Source organism: Myotis nattereri (assembly GCF_964212035.1).
Source record: "Myotis nattereri genome assembly, chromosome: 2".
Taxonomy (NCBI): Eukaryota; Metazoa; Chordata; class Mammalia; order Chiroptera; family Vespertilionidae; genus Myotis; species Myotis nattereri.
The window spans coordinates 79,756,174-79,784,100 of record NC_138076.1 but is presented as its reverse complement, the minus strand read 5'-3'; positions in this window follow the sequence as shown (position 1 = coordinate 79,784,100).

Here is a 27,927-nt window from a genome sequence, read left to right as displayed (position 1 = left end):
ACGGACTATTGCTTAAAATTCAAACAATTTTGTTAGCTCAGTGAGGAAAGTCATAGCAGGTGCCATGTGGATAATCGTGTCTTTCACGATTCTAAGAAAACAACAATTTTAATAGAAAGATGGCTAAGATTGCAATTCTTAAAAATAGAATCTGAATTATTAATTTACTGAAATACTTAAGCCTATGTGTTCCAAACTTACATTCTAGTTTTCTTACGTATATTTAAAATTTACTTACACTTTATAAACAATGCCTTCCTCATTTTTCCATAACTTAATTATTTCTAAATACATACGTGACAAGATTGGTTAAAAAAATCTAAAATTCAAAAGTACTCTCATTTAAAAAATATAATTAACAAAAGTTATAGATTAGAAAAATGAATAGAGACAAACTGCACTGCTCTGCTGTTGTAAATGCTGTACTTCACAGGTGGCTTAGTCCAGCAAGATTGTGTGCTAAAGACTTTGTAAACAGTCTATTCTTTGTTCTTTATGACATTTTTAAAACAGAGACATTATTTTCTCCATTTTTTACAAGAGGAAAATGAGATTCAGAGGGGTTTGTCATAGTTCCCAAATAATTTAAAATAATGCATGAAGAAGCCCCTGCCTCCTCAACAGCCTCTTCTTCCAGCATGTACTCTTGAGAACATTCTTTTTCTTTTAGTTCCTCTATCACTCCACTATTCCATAACTCAGGGCTTTCTCAGGGGTCTCTTCCTCCACCTGGACAACTCACCCAATCTCCTGACACCACCTTCATAAATTCCTACTCATTTTTCAGACCTCAAGTCAAGTGTAATTTCCCCTAGAAAGATTTCCCTAACATGCAAGAGAGATTAGACCTCCCTTCTATTATCCACAGTACTTTGTATTCTTCTTCAAACTACTCACCAAAATTTTTCAACAGGTTAACATTAACTTATTTAATGTGTGTATATTATGGGATAGACTATAAGTTCTATGACATCAGTGAAGGGAGTTTTAGGGATAAAGAGGATCCATGGGGGAGGAATGCATACATGAGGGCTTGGAGCCTCCAGAAGGCATACATTCACAGAAAAAAAAAAAAAAAAAGGTGACACAGGTGCACATCTTAATCTTCCTGGGAGATTAAGGCATTTAGTACAGTGGGGCCTTAACTTACAAGTGTCCCGACTAACGAGTTTTTCAAGATACGAACCGCCTCTCAGCCAATTTTTTGCTTGGAGTTGAGAGCTAAAATTCGGGTTACGAGCCAGCTTCAGATACTTCACTGCTACTTGGCGCAGCGAACATCACAGTGAACACCACAACATCAGCCCAGCATCACCTGTCTCACTCGTTCACTTTATGATTTGACATACGAGTAATTTGAATTATGGGCTCCATCACGGAACGAATTAAACTCATAAGTCAAGGCCCCACTGTAATACAATTTTGGCTTAAAAATATTGTTAATGTCATGATTGGTAGAATTAACATCATTAAAAGTCCATACTACCCAAAACAATCTATAGATTCAATGCAATCCCCATTAAAACACCAACAGCGTATTTCAAAGACCTAGAACAAACTCTCCAAAAATTCATCTGGAATAAAAAAAGACCCCGAATAGCAACAGCAATCCTGAGACAGAAGAACAAAGTTGGAGGGATCACAATACAGCAGGGCCTTGACTTACGAGTTTAATTCGTTCCGAGACCGAGGTCATTAAGGAGCTCATTAAGGAGCTCCTTAACTCAAATTACTCTGTCAACTCAATGCAAAAAATCAGCCGAGAGACAGCTGGTATCTCAAAAAATTCATTAGTTGGGACACTCGTAAGTCCAGGCCCCACTGTACCAGATATCAAGCTATATTACCAAGCCACAGTTCTCAAAACTGCCTGGTACTGGCACAAGAACAGACATACAGACCAATTGAACAGAACAGAGAACCCAGAAATCAAGCCAAGCCATTATTCTCAATTAATATTTGACACATGAGGCAAGAGCATACAATGGAGTCAAGACAGCCTCGTCAATAAATGGTGCTGGGAAAATTGGTCAGATACATGCAAAAAAATGAAACTAAACCACCAACTTACACCATACACAAAAATAAACTCAAAATGGATAAAGGACTTAAACATGAGTCGGGAAACCATAAAAATCTTAGAAGAATCCATAGGCAGCAAAATATCAGATATATGTCCTAACGATATTTTTACCAATACAGCTCCTAGGGCAATGGAAACTGAAGAGAAAATAAACAAATGGGACTACATCAAAATAAAAAGCTTCTGTACAGCAAAAGAAACCATCAACAAAACAACAAGAAAGCCCACTGCATGGGAGAACATATTTGCCAATGCTATCTCAGATAAGGGCTTAATCTCCAAAATTTACAGGGAACTCATACAACTTAACAAAAGTAAGATAAATAATCCAATAAAAAAAATGGGCAAAGAACCTAAATAGACACTTTTCCAAAGAGAACATCAGGAAGGCCAAGAGACATGAAAACATGCTCAAAGTCACTAATCATCCAAGAGATGCAAATCAAAAAAACAATGAGGTACCATCTCAATGAGGTACCATCTGTCAGAATGGCTATCATCAACAAATCAACAAATGACAAGTGCTGGTGAGGATGTGGAGAAAAAGGAACTGTTGTGCACTGCTGATGGGAATGCAGACTGGTGCAACCACTGTGAAAAACGGTATGGCATTTCCTCAAAAAATTAAAAATAGAACTCCCGCTTGACCCAGTGATCCCACTTCTAGGAATATATCCCAAGAATCCAGAAACACCAATCAGAAAGGATATATGCACCAATATGTTCATAGCAGCACAATTTACCATAGCTAAGATTTGGAAACAACCTAAGTGTCCATCAGCAGATGAGTCGATTAGAAAACAGTGGTACATCTACACAATGGAATACTACACCGCTATTAAAAAGAAGGAACTTTTACCATTTGCAACTGCATGGATGGACCTGGAAAGCATTATGCTAAGCAAAAATAGCCAGTAGGAGAAAGATAAATATCACATGATATCACTCATATGGGGGATATAATGAACAACATATACTGATAAACAAAAATATATCCAAGACAAAGAAACACTGAAAATAGACCTTCCAACCTCAAAGAGAAGGCGGGGGGAGGGGGGGGGGAGTAAGAGATAAACCAAAGGACTTGTATGCACGCATATTAGCATAACAATGGACAAGGACACTGGGGCTAGCAGGCTTGTCATGGGGGGCAGGCTTAGCTGGGGGCAGGTCAAATGGGGGGAAAAGGAGACATATGTAATACTTTAAACAATAAAAAAAATATATTGTTAATGATCAGCAATATAAATAATGTCTTAGCCCTAACCGGTTTGGCTCAGTGGATAGAGCATCGGCCTGCAGACTAAAGAGTCCCAGGTTCAATTTAGGTCAAGGGCATGTACCTTGGTTGTGGGCACATGGTCGATGTTTCTCTCTCTCATTGATGCTTCTAACTCTCTATTCCTCTCTCTTTCTCTCTGTAAAAAATCATATATATATATATATATATATATATATATATATATATATATTTAAAATATAATGTCTTAAATTTTGGTAAGATAAAAACTACATTAAGTTAGTGCATGGCTGTTAGCACAAGAAGATCAAATGGGTTGCACATTCAGCATAGATACAGACAGTATTCTAGAAAAATTTTAATTTCCCATTCAAAATAACCTTAGGTAACCACAAAGGAGTCACATATCTTCATTTTGTATAGTATAACAAATGACTACTGTCCTATAGGGTTCTCATTTGCCAATGGTGGAACAAGTAAACATATTTCATTCTGAGCACAAAAAGATTACATGCGACTCTAACCACTTCAGACCCAAATGGTTGCTTATAGCAATCTGTGGACAGGCATTTCCTGTAAGCTACACCACAATTGAGCATCTATTTGTATACATTTTTGCCACTGCCATGTATTTGAAGACTAACTAAAACAAAGGAAAGGCATATTAATCTATTTTTACACATATACAATAAAATATTGAGGTAAAGTCCATGTGATAATTTCAACTGTTGCTGGCAGCCCAGAAAAGCTTATGTAGAACAAAAGTCATATCAGCTTCAATTTGGAGAGAAAGTTCTTTAAAAGTCTAGAGCATTATATATCTATAGAAATATTTTAAAATAACTAGAGGCCCGGTGCACAAAAATCTGTGCACTCGGGGGTGGGGGGGAGGAAGGGTCCTTCAGCCCGGCCTGTGCCCTCTCGCAGTCTGGGACCCCCTGGGTGGCAGAGGGCAGGCCCAATCCCTAGGTGCAGCACCTGGTCGGGCTCAGAGCAGGGCTGATTGGGGAGTTGGGGCACTGCCCCCTGTCATGCACAGAGCAGGGCGGATCGGGAGGTTGCGATGCCACCCTCAGTCGCTCTCAGGGTAGGGCTGATTGGGGGGGTTGGGGCACCACCCCCTGTCACACTCAAGGCAGGGTCGATGGGGAGGTTGCGGTGCCACCCCTTGTCACGCACAGAGCAGGGCCAATAAGGGGGTTGGGGCTCTATACCCTGTCACGCACAGAGCAGGGCCCATCAGGGGGTTGGGGAGCTCCCCTCTGTCACACACAGAGCAGGGCCGATTAGGGGGTTGAGGAGCTCCCCCCTGTCACTCACAGAGTATGGCCGATAGGGGAGTTGGGGCACCATCCCCTGTCACCCACAGAGCAGGGTGGATCAGGGGGTTGGGGCGCTGCACCCTGTCACACTCAGGGCAGGGCCGATGGGGAGGTTATGGCTCTACCCCATCACACACAGAGCAGGGCCGATCAGGGGGTTGGGGCGCCGCACCCTGTCACACACAGAGCCGCAGGGTGATCAGGGGAATGGGGAGCTCCCCCCTATCAGGCACAGAGCAGAGCTGATCAGGGGGTTCGGGCACCTTCCCCTGTCACGAACAGAGCAGGGTGGATAGGGAGGTTGTGGCCCCTACCCCTGTCACACACAGAGCCGCAGGGCAATCAGGGGGTTTGGGCACTGCCCCCTGTCATGCTGCTCCAGGGGCCAGGAGGCCTTGCAGCTCCGCTGATCCAGGTGCTGGGAGGCATATTACCCTTTTACTATATAGGATAGAGGCCTGGTGCACGGGTGGGGGCCGGCTGGTTTGCCCTGAAGGGTGTCCTGGATCAGGGTGGGGGTCCCTACTGGGGTTCCTGGCCAGCCTGGATGAGGGGATGATGGCTGTTTGCAGCTGGTCACACACCCTTCAGGTTGGGGGTCCCCACTGGGCTGCTGGCCAGTCTGGGTGAGGGGCTAAGGGCTGTTTTCAGGCTGGAGGGTGACTGAAGATCCCAACCGCTCCTTTTTTTCTTTTGTTTTTATTCTGGGCCAGCTTTAGCTCTGAGGCTTGGCTCCAGCTCTGAGGCCTCTGCTGCTGAAAGCAGGTATCTTGTTTGTTTGGGTTCTATAATTGAAACACTGTTGCAACTCCAGGTCTGAGATCCCGGATGGCTGAAAGCAGGTTTCTGGGGTTTTGTTTAGCTTCTATATTTGTAACAATGTTTCAAACTGCAAGCTCAGAGGCCGGCAGCGGCAGGCGGGGAACGTTGGTTTCCTCCGTCACTGAAGCAAGCAAGCCTCATGTTCGCTTCAAGCTGCCTGGCTGCCTGCCGCCATCTTGGCTGGCAGTTAATTTGCATATCGCCCTGATTAGCCAATGGGAAGGGTAGTGGAGGTATGGCTAATTACCATGTTTCTCTTTTATTAGATAGGATTATTATTAATTTCAACGCAGACTGGTTATGATAATGCAGTAAGTTCCCAATGTCATGAATAGATTGTGTAACTTTAAGTGAAATGACATATAATTATACCAGTTTTACCATAGGTTAATTTATATAAATAATTCAAAAATTAAGTCCTAGGGCATATTTTCAATGTTATAACAAAGCTACATTGAATGAAACAATGTTATATGAGGATCTGCTGTACTTATGGGCTAAATATGTGACACGAGACTTAATGTATATTTACAAGATAGTGACATAGCCCGTATGATGCTTGTTACAATTACAACGTATTACCTCACATCTCCAAGTTCACACTTTGTTATACATACTTTAATCTCAAAATAGGCCTTTCCAGCACTTTTTCCCCCAGTGAGCATGATTTTAAACTTTGTCAGTAGAAGGCGCTGGAGAGTCACATCAGGAGGGAAGGGAGCTTTTCTCTAGGTTAGGAAAGTGGTATTTTGTTTTTTTATTGCTCCTGCCCCTCTCTCTGACAAAAGGCATGTGTCTGGGGACACATTGAGTCCAAGTTCCTCTGCCAGGGACTTGACCCCTCTGGACACGGGAATTGGAAGTGGCCCTAGGTAGGCAGGGGGACAGGGGGTCATGCTTTCTTGCCAATAAAGCAGCCAACAATTGGCTGGTCAGTGGCACCTTATATACTCAAACAAAAGAGGGCTCATGCCAATTAGTAACATCTGTGCTACAGTAACATAAGTAGGTTATAGAAGGGTGTGCCTGAGCAGTACATAAAGTGCTCCTGCTGAGTCATTGCCCTCGTGCATGTGTGTGGCAAATGGGCCTTTAACATAGTAATACTGCTGTATCACTGCCCTTGCACATGCGTATGGCAAATGGACCTTTAATATCTGGCGTACCCTGGTCAGGCCTCCAAAGGACATTTGATGTTGCTCTATCCAGTGGTCAGCAAACTCATTAGTCAACATATACAACAGTACAAAGACTGAAATTTCTTTTGAGAGCCAATTTTTTTAAACTTAAACTATATAGGTGGGTAAATTGTTATTAACTTAATTAGGGTACTCCTAAGGCTTAGGAAGAGCCACACTTAAGGGGCCAAAGAGCCGCATTTGGTTTGCGAGCCGCAGTTTGCCGACCACTGCCCATCCCGGCACCCAGAGCACACAGCCCCAGCTCAGTGTTTCCCCAGCTTGCTTGAATATTTATAAACTAACTTTTGCTGGGCAATCCAACTTCATTGTTCAAACTAGTTCTGAACTGGTTTGGCCAGGAGGTGGGTGGAATAGGTTCTAAGTATGTCCTTCCTTAGGTACATTCCCTTACCTCCAAGAAAAGGCAGAGAAATCTATTAAAGTACACATTACAGTTCTCTTTTCATCTTTATAGTTATGATTTTCTCATAGCTTAATAATCCTTTATATTAAACTTCTTTAAATTACTGTGTGGCTCTCCTGATTTGACTGACTAGGCCAATACATAGTCTATATACTATATAATACAGGACATTTTAAAAACTTATTATTATATTACATTATATATTCATTTAAAGTCCTTGATCAGGAGTCTAGTTCAAAATTATAAACGTATAAAATAAAAACATCATACACACATGGGTCATATGCCTTATTTCAGTGCATTACAGAGAGCTTTATATAAAAATAGGTAGGTCATATTTTTCCACTATAAAACACTGCTATTTAGAAATAAGTATAAAAACTACTCCTTTCATGTAAATAGCAAATGACCTTAAAGTTAAAACCTTTGTAAATATGTACACATGAAAAACATTGAGATTCAATTTCTAAATCTATAGCCTTCAGTTATTATTCTTACCAAAGATTAGGAAGAAAGCATAATATGTTTCTTAAAAGTTATAAAAATAGATACATTTTATTAAAATTATTTAGCACAACTGATTTACAATTTTTTAAATTATTTAGAGTGACATAATTGTCTATTAGTTATTGTATAGCAATTGTTTTCTAACCTACCTAGGACTTGGTAGTGGCAGCAAGAGTTTAGATTGGATATGAATGGGAGATTAAAAACCAACATTGCCATTAAATCTGCTCTTGGAAATTGAACAAGAATCAAGTGATGGGGATCCAGCCAGGCTGGCAAAGCATTTTTTTTTCTTCTGGAGAATAAAACAGGGAGTAACATGCAATAATGGATCATGACTGTTGAGCAGACTTTCAGGTCATCATGCTGGTGCCCAGGAAGGCCAAGAGCACAAGACGTAGGTGCTGAGTAACAGAATTAATGTAAGGCAGCCTAGGACTCTAGAGAGGATTATAGAAATGCCAAAGAAATTAGAGAGAAGTAGCATAATTCTTGATTCAGGGCTCAAAATTTCAAGATGGATTAGGATGCAGAATATACAAGAACATGGTGGGACTAAAATCCTGGGTGGAGAGGGGAAATGTGTAGAAAATCCAAACCAGAACCCAGACATGAGACTAACAGGAAACAGAGAGTCAGTTACTTGACATAGAATATAGGATGGCTTTAATCTAAAAAACAAATCCAGGAAGGAGAATGTGACTACAAGGAAAGAGTAGAGTTAGCAAAAAATTACCTTAGTTGCAAATGCTAATTTGCTGGGTTAGAGCTTTTAAAATCTATCTGACTAGAATTTTTCTTGATCCTGGGGCTGTGCTCTACTCAGGATGGTGTGAAATTAAGTGTTTTTTGTTATAATTATAAGGGATGACAGTGAATAAGGGCAGAGAACTAGGTAGGGCATCAAATACTCATCACAGAAATAATGTACTTTTATGTTAATGTCGACTAAGAATTAAAATTCACCTAAGTTTATTATCTTCATATGTGGGCAGAGTCTCCTCTACTATAAAAAATAGTAGAAGACAATGAGATAAAAGGAAAGAAACAGAATAAAAGACTAATGAGAAATGTATTTGACTTTTAGAAAGTTGATTATTTGATTTCTAAACATTATATAAGATAGCAATATATAAAAATTTTCACTTTTTCAGGACAATGAGATATAGTGGAAATAAGAGGAAGACATGGATACTGTTTGTGCATCCCAGCCCCGCCCCCCATAAAATTACAGGAACTTGTGCAAATCACTTCATTTGTCCTTGCCATAACTTTATCTATTAAATATTTATCTTTTAAAAGAGAAGGTTGGTGTTCCACTTATCTCTTGCTGTGGAATGAATGACTACAAAACTTAGTGATAAAAATTCTATAAGCATTCTACTGTATCCCACAATTTTTTTTTAAATTTCATTTTTCAGCTACAGTTTGCATTCAATATTATTTTGTTTTAGACTTAGTTGTCCAGCATAGTGGTTAGACAATCATATCCTTTACAAAGTGATCCCCCCGGTATTTCAAGAACCCACCTGTACCATACATAGTTTTTACAATATCATTGACTGTATTTCCTATGCTATAGTTGCATTCCCATGACTATATTCTGACTACCAACCTGTACTTCTAAACCCCCTCACCTTTTTCACCCAATCCCCCAATAACCCCTCTCCCTCTGGCAACCATCAGTCTCTTCTCTCTATATATTTTTCAATATATTTTTATTGATTTCAGAGAAAAAAGAGAGAGGTAGGGAGATATAGAAACATCAATGAGGCAAGAGAATCATTGATTGGCTGACTCCTGCATGTGCCCCACTGGGGATGAAGCCCACAACCTGAACATGTGCCCTGATCAGGAATCGAACCGTAACCTCCTGCTTCATAGGTTGAAGCTCAACCACTGAGCCACTCCTGCCAGTTCTCTTCTCTATACTTATGAGTATGTATTTATTTTGTTTTTTTTTTCATTTATTTTGTTCTTTAAATTTCACATATAAGTGAAAAGTATGGTATTTGTTTTTTCTCTGCTGACTTTTTCACTTAGCATAATACCTGTCTAGGCCCATTCATGCTCCGCAGATGGTAAGATTTAATTATTTTTTTATGGCTGAGCAATATTCTGTTGTATATAAGTACTACTACTTTTTTATCCACTGTCTGTTGATGGGCACTTGGTTTTCTTCCATAACTTGAATATTGGTTTATTTCACTGCAATAAACATACGGGTGCCTATATTCTTTCACAGTAGCATTTTGGTTTTCTTTGGATATATATATATATATCCAAAATTGGAATCACTGGATCACAAGGCAGTCCATTATGAATTTTCTGAGGAACCTCCATACAGTTTTTCATAGTTGGTTGCACCAATTTGCAACTCCACCAACAGTGTCCAAGGGTTCCTTTTTCTCCACATCTTCACTAACCCTTGTTGATTTATTGACAATAGCCTTTGTGACAAGTGTGAGGTGATATTTCATTGTGGTTTTGATTTTCATTTATCTGATGATTGGTAATGTTGAGCATCCTTTCCAATGTCTATTGGTCTATTGGCTATTTGTATATCACCTTTGGATAAATGTCTATTCAGGTCATCCAGCCATTTTTTAATTGTGTGACCCACAAATTGTGTGGGTCATGACTTACAGCAGAACTCAGCTGAATAATTCATTTTTTCCAGATGGCATAATGGAGGTTATTAGATGATTTTCAATTGTTAAATGGTCTGGATTGGAAGGTAGAAATTTCATACTCATACTCATGGTTCTTGGAAGGTAAGTATATCTGAAAGGCTGATTTCAGCTGTATTTGTCAATAACATACCTAAATGTGGTTTATTCAGTATGGCAACCTTAAGATGATCATATATCTTACATCATGGTCAGGATATCAAGAGTAATTTTTCCAGTGACGGAGGTGAAAGTTACATGGAATTTTATAATCTAGTATCATTTCTGCCATATTCTATTGGTTGTAGCAGTTCTAACCATGCACTACAGAGTGTGGCAAAAGTAGGTTTACAGTTGTGAGCGCATGGAACATAGTTTATCCTTGTATTATTATTCATTAACTAGTGGCCCGGTGCATGAAATTCATGCATGCATGGCGGGGGGGAGGGTCCTCTCAGCCCAGCCTCTACCCTCTCCAATCCAGGACCCCTTGGGGGATGTGCAACTGCTGCAATTGGACATCCCTCTCACAATCCTGGACCGCTGGCCCCTAACTACTCACCTGCCTGCCTGCCTGCCTGCCTGATTGCCCCTAACTGTCCCCTCTGCCAGCCTGATCACCCCTAACTGCCTCTGCCTGCCGGACTGATCACCCCCAACTGCCCCCCATTAGTCTGGTTGCCCCTAACTGCCCTCCCTGCTGGCCTGGTCGCCCCATGAAGCTTGTTTGTTTGTCTGTTTGGTTGCAATGGTTGCTTAGGCTTTTCTATAGACAGATTATTGTGCAAACAACTGTAAACCTACTTTGGTCGGACCCTGTATCTAGAGGGAACAATTACAGACCTGAATACCCATTAGAGAAGTTATAAATAATTTGTTTTCATGCTTAAAACAACCACCATCTATGTCCTGCACACAAAATTTCATGACCTTTCTTTATTATAAAAGAACCACCAAAATCTTATGCTAGGAAGTTCAGGTACAAGGTCCAGGATTTCATCATCTAAATCAGGTGCAACTATAGAAGTACTTTGGTTTCATTTCCTTGAATAAAGTTGCCTTCAGACCTGTCAAATAAAGATACAAATTACCCGTCTCCCACCTACCTAATGTCCAAAGATGAGACATGCCGGGGTCCAACCCCAGCAGGTCCAGGGGTTCCCAAAGGCGTAGACGGAGTCGGCGAAGAAGGAATGACACGGAGACAGCGTTCAGTTGATCAGCAGCCTAGCCAGGATCTCCAGCCAAGTTCTGGTCTGGATCTCCAGCGAAGTTCTGTTTAGGATCTCCAGCGAAGTTCTGTTTAGGATCTCCAGCCAGGTTCTGTGTCCATGGTCTCTTGCTAGGTTCTCCAGCCAGGTTCTCCAGGTTCTCCAGCCAGGTTCTGTAGCCATGTTCCCTCGCTAGGTTCTCCAGCCAGGTTCTGTCCAGGTTCTCCAGCCAGGTTCAGTCACCAGGTTCTAGTCAGGTTCTCTTGCCAATTTCTGTAGTCAGGTTCAGTCCAGGATCTTTTGCCATGTTCTCTCGCTAGGTTCTGTCTCTAGGTTCTGAGGCCAGTTTCTGTCCAGGATCTTTTGCCATGTTCTCTCCAGCGAAGTTCTTCTGTCTCTAGAGAACGTTCTGTGTAGGTTCTGTGCCAATTTCTGTCTCTCTTGGTTCTGTCTTCTTACATCTGTATTTATACCAGTTGATTTCAATCCTATCAATCTCTATTACAAAGGTTAGGGCGTTTCTTATCTCCATTCCAGGGAGTAAAGATTTTGTAGCTTAAGCATGATTGTTCATATTTAAAGTGATTAATTACCGCCTGGCACTTAGTTAAGAGGTTTTATTCCCTCCCTAACTTCAGGGGAAAATCCCTACCTGGGGAAACAACCTTTCTCAGAGACCTTGGTTAAAACACATAGTGCCAAGAAGGTGAGCAAACATATTAAGAACAGTATGCCATATATGCCAGGTCCCTTGAAACAGCAAGCATGGACCGGCTCCCGTCAGAGACAGTCATGAGATTACTATAGTAAACACTTCTCTTCCAAATGGGGAAAAATTAGAGACACAGAATAATCACTTTGCTACAGCGATTTTTAAACACAGTCTGGTAGCCCTAGCTGCTTTGGCTCAGTAGATAGAGCATCAGCCTGCAGAATGAAGGGTCCCAGGTTCAATTCCAGCCAAGGGACATGCCAGGGTTGCGGCTTGATCCCCAGTAGAGGGCATGCAGGAAGCAGCCAATCAATGATTCTCTCTCATCATTGATGTTTTTCTATCTCTCTCTCCTTGTCCCTTCCTCTCTGAAATCAATAAAAAAAGATATTTTTAAGCACGGTCTGGTAGAAATGTTCATCTCCCTAATTGAGGCTCATTCTTGATCTCTACTGGATGAGCTCTACTGTCACTGCCCTAGATTTTATCTTTACCTTGAGACCAACTCTTACCTTGAGGATAATTTGCCTGCTGGAAAGCTTGTTCTAAGCCCTTTACATTCACTTCATATTCTAATAACATTTGGTATTTAGATCATCTCTTTTCTCTTATGTTATCAGTCAGCTGGAAGAAACCAGGTGGCACCTTCAATACTTTGTCCAGAAATCATCTTAGATAGATTATCAAGTTAATTAAGTACATTTTATATTTTCCAGGTTTCCTTGGGTGGCAGTATTACCAAGTTTTCTGTCAGTATAATTTTTAAAATTTCCTTCAAGTCCTCTATTTTAGTCACTTCAAGTTTGTCAGGCTTTTTTTTTTTTTTTTTTTTTTTTTTTTTTTGCCTGTTGTCTTGTCCTCAAACCCAAATCAGACCATTTAGATTTTGTAATGTTAGCACCTCACTTCTAGGTACTAAATTCCATTCATCTATTGCTGCAAACAAAACAAAACAAAACAAAACAAAACAAAACAAAACAAAACCAAAAATACCCAAAACCTACCCCAACCTTAATTGTCTATAATAATGATCATTGTATTATATCCTATAATTTTATTATCCTATATAATAAAAGGCTAATATTCAAATTGTCCCCTAGTCCAGGAGTTCAACTGGAGTTCAACCAGGGGGTGGGGCTCACCAGCCAACCATCCACAGTCCCTCCCCCTGGCTGGCCTCACCCCCAATCACCCCCTACCCCTATCCAGGCAGGCCAGCTGGATGCCACCCATGCACGAACTTATGCACTGGGCCTCTAGTATCCCATAATTATATGAATCAATAATTTTGCAACATTCAAATGGGTGACATTTTTCTTTGACAGAATTTGTTCAGAGGTTTTCAGCTGGCAAATGGACTGGAATGGAGGAACCAAAACAACTTCAGTAACATGATGATTCATTGGGAAAGTTAGGAAGGTTAAACATGACTTTATCAACTAGAATTATACAGGTGACCTCCCCAGCATGGCAACCATCTCAACATAGTGGTTAAGAGCTTCAAGAGCAAAAGTTCTAGCTATTGCTTCTCGAGAGGAGGGGTGAAAATAAATTGTAATCCTGGTTTAAATATGCCAAAATTGGGCTAGATGATCACTAGCATCTTTTTTGTTTCTAAATTATCTGTTTCAAAATGAAGATTTAGAATGGATATGAAACAAAAGGAAAAACATTTCAACTTTTCACAAGCTATAAGCTACACCTGCTGAAGCATTAAATAGTCTACAACATTCACCTTTGAAAAGATTTAATCCAAAGATAACTGTAGGTGATAAGGACATTTATAGCTGAGATTGGATGGAAAATATCTAAAAATATATAACTTTATATCTATAGCTCTATAAAAATGGCTGTATTGCTTATAACCTGTTTTCATGAAGTACTTTTTTTCATTAAAGCCTATAAACAAAACTGAAAAACAGCACTTTTAAGTTGTATTTTCATTTATTTTGATATGAAAAATATTACAGCCAGACAAGTTTTAATGTAGATCATTATTTAAGATAAAGCTACCACAATCAATAAATGATATTCTCCTCTTGTTATGGTTCTATGTGATACCCAAATAACAAATGGGAATAATCTAAGAGATCATTTGATTAAATTCTTTCAGCCACAGATGAAAGAACTGAGCCAGAGAGAGACTCTGAAACTCATTCCAGGTCTCGTAGCTAATTAATGGGGAGCCAAGGGCTTTTTCTATGATCATGGTGCTAACAGTTACAACAGCACCCTTGGGAGGAATAAGCTTCTCAAATGACATGACATTTTCTTGCAGTTCATGCTTTCATCAATTTTCTTTGACAACTATTTATTCATCTGCTCTACATAATTTTTAGAATAACCTTATTGAGTTGAAACACATTCTAATTAGGTTGAATTAGTAAAAATTTACTGTTTCAGCATATTTTTAAAAGAATAATAATAGATGACATTATAAGCATATTTTTTAGACATAGTGAGGAATTGGTAAAGAAAGTTCATTGCTGTATTTCACTCAGCCAGTATTTAAGGAATTGTAGTTTTGTTGTTGTTAATTTTTGGTATGGGGAGCTATTTTAAAGCCTATCTGCCCTTTACCTTAATTAGGAAATATTTTCTAAACCACTCTGAAATGCAAGCATATCATATGGGTTTGAATACTTCCAGTGATCAGTGTTGATTTCTGGAAAAAAAAACTTTGGTATAATAATTATAATTATTATTATATCCTATCTTATAAAAATTGATATATATCTCTAAGAAATATTTTTTAAAATGTCAGGTCTATATACCATCATAAAATATGTCAACATCCCTTTTTACGATAAATATTTTCAAATATTTGAAGAAAAGTATTAGAGTGTGACTATGTATTTTATAATTCAAATATATACAATTCCCTCAACTGACAAAGATTCGAAAACAGCAGACATGAAAATGAATGAGGATGAACTACACTTGATGCCCACATAAGAGGACAGTGTTGTGGGCTACATTTGCCTTGCCTTTATTCTTTTTCTCTCTATTCTTCAAATGGAATGTTCCTGTCAATCATATTTTTGAATTTCCTTTTTTATTTGAAATACTTTTATGGTTTGCATATATTTATATAATATATATATATATATATATATATATATATATATATATATATATATGAAATAGTTGTCTTTACATGCCATTGTACATTCAGGATGCAATATTTTTAAATGCTAAGATTTGAAAAATGGGACTTTTACAATGCTCATATTTACATGGTATGCCTCAAGATCCCAAGATCCAATGAAATTATTGAGAATAAACAGTTCCAAACTGGGGACAAAGTTTGCACTTGTAGGGCCACACTTCTAATCCTGATGATTTAAAAAAAAAAATAAGTGAGTTTCCATTTTAATGGAATGAAAGTAGTTTTGAACTGAGAAGAACAATGCAGTGTTCTCAGAAAATATGTAATTACCTGTAAAAGTTATTCCTTTGAATAGGCATGCCTGCTCCCTTCATGGCTACCAATAATATAGTGGATTAAGGAGTGAGTTAGTTACTCTAGGTGTGTTGTGTTTTCTAAGTCAACTATATTCATTCTTTGTGTATATATCCTTTACATCATTGGTCAAATGAAGAAAAGTTATTTTTCTATAGATCTGTCATCTCTCATTATTAAAGTTCTATAAGGATAAAGATTCTGATTTATACAGTTTTGTAACTAATAAAGTGAATCTACTTAAGTGAAAAGCAGGTAACTCAAGATAAATATTGGATATATTTGTGAATGTTTTTGTATTATTTAAAGGCACTTTTAAAATTGTATTTATTTATATAATCTTTATTGTTGAGAGTATTATAGACGCCCTTCCCCTGCCTTTTTTTTTTCTCCCTTGTCCCTCACCACCAAGTTCCCACTCCAACCCAGGTGTTTACCACCCTATTGTCTGTTTTCATGGGCAATGCATATATGCATATAAATTCTTTGGTAAATTTCTTCCTGCAAACCCTCCCCCATCCTCTCTTAGATTCATCAGTCTGTTCCATGCCTCTGTTTTGATTGTATTTATCTGTTTATTGTAATCATTTGATTCCACATAAAAGTGAGATCATGTGATATTTGTCTTTTCTGACTGGTTTATTTCACTTAGCACAATCATCTCTAGGTCTTTCCATGCTGTTGCAAAGGTTAAGAGATCCTTCTTTTTTACAGCTGCATAGTATTCAATTGTATAAAGGCCCCACAGCTTTTTTAGCCACACATCGACTGTTGGGCACTTCAGCTGTTTTCAGATCATAGCTATTTTAAACAATGCTGCTATGAACATAGAGGTGCATATATTATTTCTGATTGGTGTTTCAGGATTCTTAGGATATATTCTTAAAGTGGAATGAGTTTCGGGATCCTTAGAATATATTCTTAGAAGTGGGATCATTTTTTATATTTTTAACAAACTTCCCACTGTTTTCCATAGTGTCAGCACCATTCTACATTCCCACCAGCAGTGTAATAGGATTCCTTTTTCCCCACAACCTAAGCAGCACTTGTTGTTAATTTATTTATGGTGGTCACTCTGGTAGGTGTGAGGTGGAACCAATTGTCATTTTAATTTGCATATTTCTGATGATTAGTGACGTTGACCATTCTTTTTCATGTCTCTTAGCCATATTCTCTTTGGAGAAGTGACTATTCAGGTTCTCTGCCCATTTTTTGTTTGGGTTGTTTATCTTCCTTTTTTTTTTTTTAGTTATATGAATACATTATATATTTTGGAGATAAATACTTTATCAGATGTATCATTGAAAAATATGTTCTCCCATACAGGGAGTCCCTTTTCGTTTTTATGTTGGCTTCTTTTGCTGTACAGAAGCTTTTTATTTTGATGTAGTTCCATTTGTTTGTTTGTTTGTTTATTTATTTATTTATTTATTTATTTATTTATTTATTTTGCTTTATTTCACTTGTCCTAGGCTATGTATTGATGAAAATTCTGCTATGTGATATGTCTGATATTTTGCTGCCCATGTTTTCTTCTAGGATTTTTATGTTTTTATGATTTACATGTAAGTCTTTTATTCATTTTGTGTTTATTCTTATGTATGGCGTAAATTGGTAGTATAGTTTCATTTTGGTTTTTTTTTTGCATTTGCCTGTCCAATTATCACAACACCACTTATAGAAGAGACCTTTCTTTACTCCATTGTGTCCTCGTGCCAGTTTTGTCAAATATTAATTGAGCACAATGACTTGGTTTGATTTCTTGGTTCTGCTCCATTGATCTACATGCCTGTTCTTGTACCAGTACCAGGCTATTCTGATTACATACTGGCTTTGCAGAATGACTTGCTATTCGGTATTGTGTTCCCTCCTACTTTATTACTTTTTCCCAAGATTGCTGTGGCTTTTTGGGGTCTTCTTTCTTTGATGTCATAGAAATGTTTGGATTATTTGTTTTAGTGCTGTGCATTATGCCATTGTTGTTTTAATAGGGATTGCATTGAATCTATAGATTGCTTTGGGTAGTATGAACATTTTTATGCTGTTAATTCTACCAAACCATGAACACAGTACATTCTTCCACTTGTTTATATCTTCTTGCTCTTTTTTCAATGCCCTATAGTTTTCTGAGTACAGGTTTACCTTGTCTCCTAACTCACTGATTTGGTTCTCACCTTCTTCTAACCTATGGTTGATTCCTTCCAGGGTATTATTTAATTCAGCTATGTCATTCTCATTTCTGACTAATTCTTAATCATGGTTTCTCCCACTTTTTTCATGTCTATGAATTTCCCACTTAGTTCCTTATAGTTCTCATTAAATTGCTTGTAGTCTCTCTAAGTTGTTTGTGCATTCTTATAACCAATACTTTGAGCTCTATATCTGCTAAATTGCTTGCCCCCATTTTATTTAGTTCCTTTTCTAGCCATTTATCTTTTTCTTTCATTTGGGGGTTGTTTTTGTCTCCCCATTTTAGTGGGGCCAGTCATCCAGGGCGCTGGGTCATGGCAGTGCAACTCAGCCAGTGGACGGGCGATGCCAGGTCAGGCAGCCTGGTGACAATGGCAGGTCCATGCACCTAGGGATGTTGGGGCACAATGGCAGGTCAAGGCAGCATGGCAGGTAGGCCAGGCACTCTGTCAAGTTGATCACCCAGGTGCACTAGTTTAGGCTCATTGGGTCACAGTATAAATCCGTGCAGACAGCATCTGGTCTTAGAGGTGGGGCCTTTCTCACCTGTCTGTGGTCTCCTTAACCTGGCTCACAGCCACTCCCCATAGCCCCCTCCAGAGGAGGACACTGAGGATCCTCCAAAACAACCGCTCTCCTATCTCAATGTGAGAGAAACACCCAGTGAGCACCTCACGGTGGTGCCTGAACTACCAGCCTGGATTTCCCACAATGACAGGGAAATGCCCTCCCACATTCACATCCATGCACACTCTCCCTTGCACACACTCACCCAGTCACACTCTCACCCTCACTCTGGTCCTGCCCACCGAAATATTCAAAACTCATTTTAAATCTCTGTTGCTTAGAAGTGAACATGTTACTCCATTTAAGATCTGACCACTGCATGATACTATCTTTATTATGCAAAATATCAAGTATATATTTTTTCACTGACATAAAGGTAGATATATATATATATATCTACATATATATATATATATATATATATCTACATATATATATATATAGATAGATATAGATATAGATATAGATATAGATATAGATATAGATATAGATATATAGTATTTTAAGATAAGATAATATATATATGGTATTTGATACTGCATTATTCACAGCTAAGTAAAATTCTCAGACTTTATTTCCATGATTTTTCTATGTACTTTAATCATATGTTTCTCAATTTCCTAAATGTTAAATTTAATACCACCTCTTCATCCTGTGTACTTTTGTCCTTGGTATCATTTATAGCAATATAACTATAATAGTAAATATAACTTTGGGCTTTATTTTATTAACCATAAAACATTTCTATGATTTAAGTCTTTCATTTATCTTTCAAAAGTTGAAACTCAAACCTATTACCTGTAGACAATCTTGTCTATTAGACATGAGTGGTCTCTTTTATTGGCCACATGTAAATTTCATTGAGCATAGAGTTTGACTTTTGTGATTTGGCTTTTTAGAATTCCATATACATCAGATATTAAAAAATAAACAGTTGATTTTAGAATATTGGATTTTTGGTAAATGTCAGATTGGAGTGGAAAATAATATAGTAATTCGTGACTGATTTAAGACATGGGTGACATAGTTTCTCATTTCTACGCTTAGATATTTAGAGATATTCATTCCTGGTTTAGCTTTTATATTTTTACACAAAGATTTTCCTTTTAAATGCAGATGAATATTTACCTTTATTTAACAATCCACAGCTGATAGACAGAAGAATTATATATTCTTGTTGAATTTGAGTAAAGTATACCCTCTTCAAATTCGTAGTTGTAAGTAACTCATATCAAATTCAATACATAAATAAACACTTACATATGTGCCCAAGAGATCTAGATGTATAGTACGTTTTCTGGCAAGCTACATATTTTTACAAGTACCCTTCTTCAATGATACTTGCAGATTAGATTCTTAAGTAGCACTTACATTTCTGTTATTTTCATTAGAGATGCATTTGTCCATTTTTCTACCCCATTAACACCTTATAATTTTATATGAATTTTCTTTACTGCCTTACCACGAAATAAATGCAAGATTATTTCACTGTTGTATCCCACAATGCTAATAATGATACCATTACTGAGAAAGCTCTTTCTCATAACTATGAGTCATTCTCAAATTTTCTTTTGTTAACCAGTTACTATTAAACTGATGGAAAAACCATTTAATACAAACTCTAATAGATGAGTAAAAATGCTATGATTTTCAGGGAAACTATTCCTAAAATGTGTAACTGTTACTTTAGCATGTGTTTCTCTTCTATAATTATGATCATTATGTTTGCTTTATTTTTTATATTAATATATGAAGAGCCTAAAGTATCTGTTCATTGTCACTTAATGTATGTTTGGAAGACACTAATCTTCTTTAATGTCATTTCTTTTCTATATGAATATATTGTTAATTAGCTACCACTCAAAGTTAGTAAGAAACTTTAGGAATGTAGTTGTATTTTTTTTAAATTTAAAGTTAAATGAGTAGACTGAATTAGTGAGAGGCAAGTCAGGCAGTTCTTGGCACTTTGATTAATTATGCAAACTAGTACATTTACGAACCACTTTAGTTCATTAACTCTACCTGCATATTTCATTTTTTGTATGCGTACCTCTAGTATCCGAAATGCACTAGTAACCATCCCCATTGCTCATCTATAACTGTGCTACTCTGTGTAGATTATCCCTCTGGTATTTAAGATACAACTCAAGCATCACTTTCTCCAATAAGTTCTTATGAATCCTACAGTGCTCTGTGTTTTTTTTTCTGTTGTAGCATTGTCTCAATCTATTATAATAATTCATTGTTTTTTGTTTTGGTTTTTTTTCTGCCTCATTTATACTATAAATATCTCCAGACCAGAATTGTGATTTATTATGTAATCTTGCTTTTACCTGAATTTTATCCAAATCCATCTTATTAAGGATTATAGAGGTCTGTATATCCAATGTGATTTGTTCAGATTCACCATGCTTGATATCAGTAACATTTTGCCCTGTCATTCACTCCTTGAGTTCCTTTCTTCCTTTTGGATTCTGTGACACTAGTCTCTTCTGGTGTTCCTTTACTTTCAATCTTTTCCTACTTGTCTTCATTTCTGTATCTCCCTTTTTTAATGAATTATAATTAGTTCATCCTTTCATTGGCTCAGTATTCTATGAAAAGTATTTCTAGGTCTTAGGGACTTATAGGTCTAAAATAATAATTAAAAGAAGAGTTCCCACAACACTCTTCTAGTCACTCTTTTTATATGAACTCTACCTCTAGATATTCTCATCAGTGTCTGTGGCTTTCAATATTATGTACATGTTAAGGACTTTGGGAAAAGATCTTTATTATGAAATTAAAATTATCTATTCAAATTTCTATTTAATATTTCTGCATAGAAATCTCACAGTGAACATATCTAAAACTCAATTCATATTTCTTTCAGAAAATATTCTACCTGTTATTTATAGAATGAAATAAAGATAATTATTTATTAATGAAATATATTTTGATTAAAATAATCTTGAATTACATGGAAAGACTCTGTGTCATGATGAAAAAGACCTTGAACTTGGATTCTGGCTAAAACTCAGCAACCTCTGTCAGTAACTAACCTGCTAACCCAGGAGACCTCTCAGAATTTTATTTGAATTTCCTGTAAAATATTTTACATGTTATCTAAGATAACATTTTCACATGATCCCAAGGACTATGGTACTAATACTGTAATGACATTTTGAAGAAGAACTAAAATAAAAGCACAGACTCTGTGAATCTAAATGAGTTTATGTAAGTCTGCCCAGCAGATGATCTTGACTTCTCATTGTCTATTTCTCTTTTCTGTGGTTTGATCTTCTAGTGTGTCTCCCTTTTACTTTTAACACCTTTTCTCCATTCCAAACCCATAGAAATAAAACAGGGAAAATGACTTGCTACTGATTTCTGTATGCCTACTTTTAGTTACCATTATCAGCGATCTTTAGTTACCATAGATTAGCAATCTAAAAGGACAAGTCCAATGCTTATTTCTTTCTTTCTAATGAAAACTTAGAATTTAATAGAAACCATTTCCTTGAACCTACTCTTTTTATATGACTTCCAGGCATGAATCTTACTTCTGAAAAAGCTCTGAGAGGATAATATGTCATGTATGCTTTTTTAAACCATCAATAGATGTTGAAATTTACCAATATATAGGTAACCATTTTTTTCAATGGTAAAAATTCACCTCAATTTGATTTTTGAGTGTTTCCTCAGAAACAACTATGCTAGAAACATTTAGCTTAATTGTGGTTTAAGAAATGACTTACTGTGACAGGAACAAGCATATATTGATCACCTGGGATAAACACTAACCCAGATATATGATATGTGTGTGTGTGTGTGTGTGTGTGTGTGTGTGTGTGTGTTAAGTTTAGGAAGAAAGATAGTGAGAAGAAAGAACAGCTATGCGAAGGGAAGGAAAATATCACATGAAACTGAGGAACATGGGGAATGGAATGAATATTTAGAGGAGCTGGTTAAGATTTTACATTACCTTTGAATGAATTTCCAAAGTGTTCCAAAATCAGTTTTTTTTTCCATATTTTTCTTCCATTGTGTTTTATAGCCTTTTTGATTTTGCAGAATCAAAAAGTAAGAATGAACATACCTTAGTAGTTGTGTTAGATGAAATGCTGAATTCTTTTATATATAGTCTACTTAAAATATTTATTAAACAAGTATGTTTGGGCTTTATTTTCCTTTTAAACAGAACTTAGAAAGCAAAAGTAATTTCTAAGTTCCTTGTTAATCAATTTGTATGTGTTAAATTAATATTTCCAAAATATGTTTTTCTACTCTTTAAGTAATATGCAGAAACAATAACCCTTGAAAAGGCATGCCAGGTCTTTTAAGTAGCAGATAATAAAACTAGTCACTGATATCTAACAAAAATATGAGTATGCTTCCTTTTGTCTTTGAATTTTAGAATTTACCATTACAATTTTAAATCTTAAAAGTAATGTAATTTTCATTTATTGAAAAAAATGTTATCTGTTTATCTCATAACCTTAAATCTTAAAAGCAGTAATGAAAGTTCTTCAGACAACATGCATTTTTTAAAAGTTTGGTGTGTGTTTTTTAAAGTCCTACCTAGATAAAAGTTTGTTGTTTTTTTTTAAGATTTTTTTTTATTGATTTTTTTTTACAGAGAGGAAGAGAGAGGGATAGAGAGTTAGAAATATCGATGAGAGAGAAACATCGATCAGCTACCTCCTGCACATCCCCCACTGGGGATGTGCCCGCAACCCAGGTACATGCCCTTGACGGGAATCTTCAGTCCGCAGGCCGACACTCTATCCACTGTGCCAAACCGGTTTTGGCTAGATAAAAGTTTTTTTAATATAGAGTACTATGTTTTCTCTTATCACATAACCCAAATCTTCAAGTGAAGCAACTGGAACAATCAGAACGACCAGTTGATATGACGAGCACTGCGGCGGCCAACCAACCTGACCAGGGCCCCATTCGGGCCCCCCAATGGCCCACAGCCACTCCCCTTGGCTGTCTCTACCCCTGATCGGCCATCCCCATTGGGGGCGGGGCTAGCTGGCCTCCTGCAGGCACTCCCCTGCTGGCCCGGCCTGATCAGCCCCTTTAGGGCAAACTGGCTAGACCTCACCCATACATGAATTCATGCACCAGGCCTCTAGTATAGAATATAATATGTATGATATGATATAAACAATTATATACATAAAACACCTATTAATTTAACTTACAATAAGAAGAAACTAATAAAGAGCCTAAATTATTTGTTCTTGCTATCGGCCCTCATAGCTTAAAGTATTTGGAAAGGACTGTGTTTACCTAAAGATTAATTACCTTGTTAAGTTGCACTTATATTATAGCACAAATATTAAGTACTTATTACTACAAATGATTTTTTTGCCATCTATAAAGCTTCAATAATGAATATTTTTCCTGAATTAATTCAGTTATGAAACTAAATTTAAGAAGATAATTAAAAATGTGTACATTTGAGAGCCTTAAGTTCTGTCAGGTCAACCAAATCACTTACGTAATATTTTGTAAGGTAAAGAAACCACATATAATATAGTAGTCAACATAAAGCTAAACATGCTCTTATGATACTTTTATTCTTGTTAAGTATCTTATAATTTGCCAGCAGTTATTACTTAAAATGCAAACAGTGTTCTCATAGCTGTATTATTAGTGATAAAAAATTCAAGAGAGACTAGAAGATGAAGCAACGGGAGAAAAAAGATATGAAACAAAATCCCTGAGGATGTATATCTTGAAATTTGGATAACAAACATGTATAAAGAATGAAATGAGTACACATACAAGTAAAAAGAATCAGAGTTGCTATTGAGGATATTTTCAATTCCCCAACCCAAAGAGAGAGAGAAAGGAATGAAGAAAGGAAGGGAGGGAGGGAGGGAGAGAAGGAAGGAGTGAGGGGAACAAGAGTTTATTTTCTTTCACTAAAATACAAATATTTGAACTTTTTAAAACTTGCAAATGAGAAATTGTTCCTGGAAAAGCTGTTCCCAAAGCAAATAAAAAAAACCCTCAACCAGAAAGCAGGGTACTGACCCATGCATTGTGTTTAGTTGATGACTTGGTTAAGTTGAGGATTTTCCAAGGAATGTACAATAACCTTCACATCAGTGAAGTCTTTGGGAACAGAGGGAGCTCAGATAAATGCCTAAAATATTTGTACTTTAACATATATTATAGGTGCACGTGTATATTTGTGTATAAGAACTACACACATATATAGAAGTAGCTGATATTTATGCTGGTGGATATCTATATTATATATATATATATATATATATATATATATATATATATATATATATATATGCACATATATATATAATCACATATCAGATACATTTGTATCACAAATACATGTATTTTTAATTACCCTCTTAAGTTCAGTGTTAGACCTAGATCAGATTAGAAAAAAATGTGTATTTATGTGTGTAGATGTATATATCAAACGTGACATGTGAAAGCAGATGTCTGTTTAAATGACAAAAGTGCCACTTGTGACTTGTATGTGCGCCCAGCAGTACATTGTTCTCTCTGTCAATGGTGTGTTGGTCTGGCTGTGAGCCCAGGTCTCTCACAAAATGATCAACCTGAGACTCGCACAGCACCATCTGGTAGTGTCTTGGGTAGGAAATACATGAAAAATATCTACTAATTTATGTATTTCATCCTGAAAGCATAACAATAAAAACAGTGATCTGACAGTTCTTATCAGTAATGGAACCTCTTGAAAATAAATGAATTAGATAACATCTCACTCATTTTTTTGTAGAAAATGAAAAAAAAATACAACCTAAGGAACAGGTGCAGAAGAATGACTTATTTCATGGAGTGAGACGTTAGAAAGTAATCACATATATATTTTTTTTTAATACAGAGAGGCCCAGCACTAGTTCCACAACTGAGGAGAGGGTGGTAATAAGTAGAAGGGCGCTATTGAGCCAGGATTTTGGTGAATCTGAGAAACTGTCATCCAGAAAGATTTCATGATCTTTGACTTTGATTTCGCAATAAAACAATGGAAAAATAACATTCTTTCTATAAATATTTATTTGCTTATGTTTTTAGACATGTCAACTACATAAACTGCATGTACTTTTGTCTATTAACTACAACATAAATAGACATTAACTTATTCTTCTTACTTCACATAAGAGAAAGCCCAATTCTATTTGATGATAATACTTGCTTCTTGTGTTCCATTCCTATAACTATCTTAGGCAGCAAGTATTAAATATTAAGCTTTTCAGTAAAAACATATTTTTGTTCATTCTACATATTGCTAGAATAATAACTCACCTTGCACATGCTGAATTCATCTCATTCATTGAATATTTGAGCATAACTGAGAACAAACATTAGGTCTGTGATCATAAAAGTGGACTCATTTTCTTCTTTAAAATATTTCTTAAAATTTTAAATAATTTATTGAGGTGACAATGATTAATAAGAGTTTATAGGTTTCAAATGTTCATTTCTGTGATACATGATTTTTATATTGCATTATGTGTCCACCACCCAAAATCAAATAATCTTTCATTACCATATATTCACCCCACTTTACCCTTTACTACTCCCACCCCTCTTCCCTCTGATAACAATTATAGTTTTTTGTGTCCATGAGTTTAAGTTTTATATCTCACATATGAGTAAAACAGATGGTTCTTAGTCTTTTCTAATTGACTTATTTTGCTCAGCATGATATTCTCAAGTTCCATCCATGCTGTCACAAATGGCACTATTTCAACTTTTTTTATGGCTGAGTATATGTACCACATGCTCTTTATCCAATCATCTATTGAAGGACTCTTTGGTTGTTTCCATGTTTTGGCAACCATGAATAATGTTCCCCCAAACATAGAAATACATATATCTAGGCAAATAAATAATTTTAAAATTTTTGGTTAGTTACCCCAAAGAAGGATTTCTGGGTCAAATGGGAAATCTAGTCTTAATTTTTGAGGAGCCTCCATACTGTTTTTCATAGTGGCTATACCAGTTTACTTCCCCACCAGCAGTGAATGAGGTTTTCATTTTCTACACAATACTTGCTATTACTTGTCTTGTTGATAATTGCCATTCTAACATCTGTGAGGTGGCATTTTGTAGTTTTGTTTTGCATTTCCTTAATAGCTTTTCATATATCAGTTGGCCATTTGTATGTCTTGTTGGAAGAAGTGTCAGTTTAGGTATTCTGTCCATTATTAATTTAATTGATTGTTTGGAGCTGAGCCTATACGTTCTTTTTATACTTTCGATATTAACCCATTGTTGGATCTATAGTTTGCTAATATCTTCTCCCATTTGGTTGGTTGCCGTTTTGTCTTGATGATGGTTTCCTTTGCTGTGCAAAATATTTTTAGTTTGATATAGTCCCATTCATTCATTTTTATTTTCTTTGCTTCCCTTGCCTTTGAGATCAAACTCATGAAAAGTTCTTTAAGACCAAGGTCCATAAGTTTAGTACCTATGTTTTCTTCTATATAATTTATTGTTTTAGGTCTTTTATTTAGGTTTCTGATCCATTTAGAATTAGTTTTTGTCCATGTGGAAAAACTGTAGAATAGTGTCAATTTTGTATGCGGCTTTCCAATTTTTCCAGCACATTTATTAAAGAGGCTTTCTTTTCTTCATTGCATATTTTTGGCTCCTTTGTCTGTCTCACACACACAAAGATAATATTCTTCATTTTCTATTTCACTTTGTTTATAAAGATGCCTTCATTAAGGATTTTCAGTAAAATTTTATTTTTTTTATGTTTTGCAAACTACATGTAACAACAAAAATATATGAAGTAACCAGTGGATAAGGAACAAATGAATGAATAAATAAATCTTATAGTATGATCTTATAAACACTTCATTTGGCTATAATTTCAAAAATTCCTCTGATCTTATATTTTCTTTTTCCCAAAGGCCTTTGGAGTTTGCAACTAGGTCAATACTATGTTATCATAAGTTTAAAAATGTTATAATTAGATGATTTTGCTGCTCACTCTAATGAATTCACTTCAAAAAGTGTGAGATAGAAATAGCTCAGACAGAAATCCATATTCTAGTAGGCCATGTTATAGCAAGGCTTATGGGCATATAGATATGATTTTCTTAGTTTATTGTTTCTTTTATTTGCCAAACTGAGTTTTTTCCAAAATACATTGTAATGCTGGAGTTGTCAAGAGTCGAAGTTTAAATGAATCTTTGACTTGGTAGAAACAATAATCTATGTACATTTCTCTCCATTCAAATTTTTCTTTAACTCATCATCATCCTAACTGTATTTTGCCTATGAATACCACTTAGAGAAATCTACTTTTCCAATTCTCACTTCAATGTTTTCCTAAAATTTTCTAATGGACCTTAGAGCTTATAGATTATGACTTTGGAGACCATGAAAACTTAAACATATTTTTTTTTATAAATTGTTAATAAAATCCCCACAAGGAATTATAAAGTTATAGTATTTAATGAAAAGCTATATCTGGTTTTAGCATATTTTTAAATCTATCATCTATGTATCATCTATCTATCTATCTATCTATCTATCTA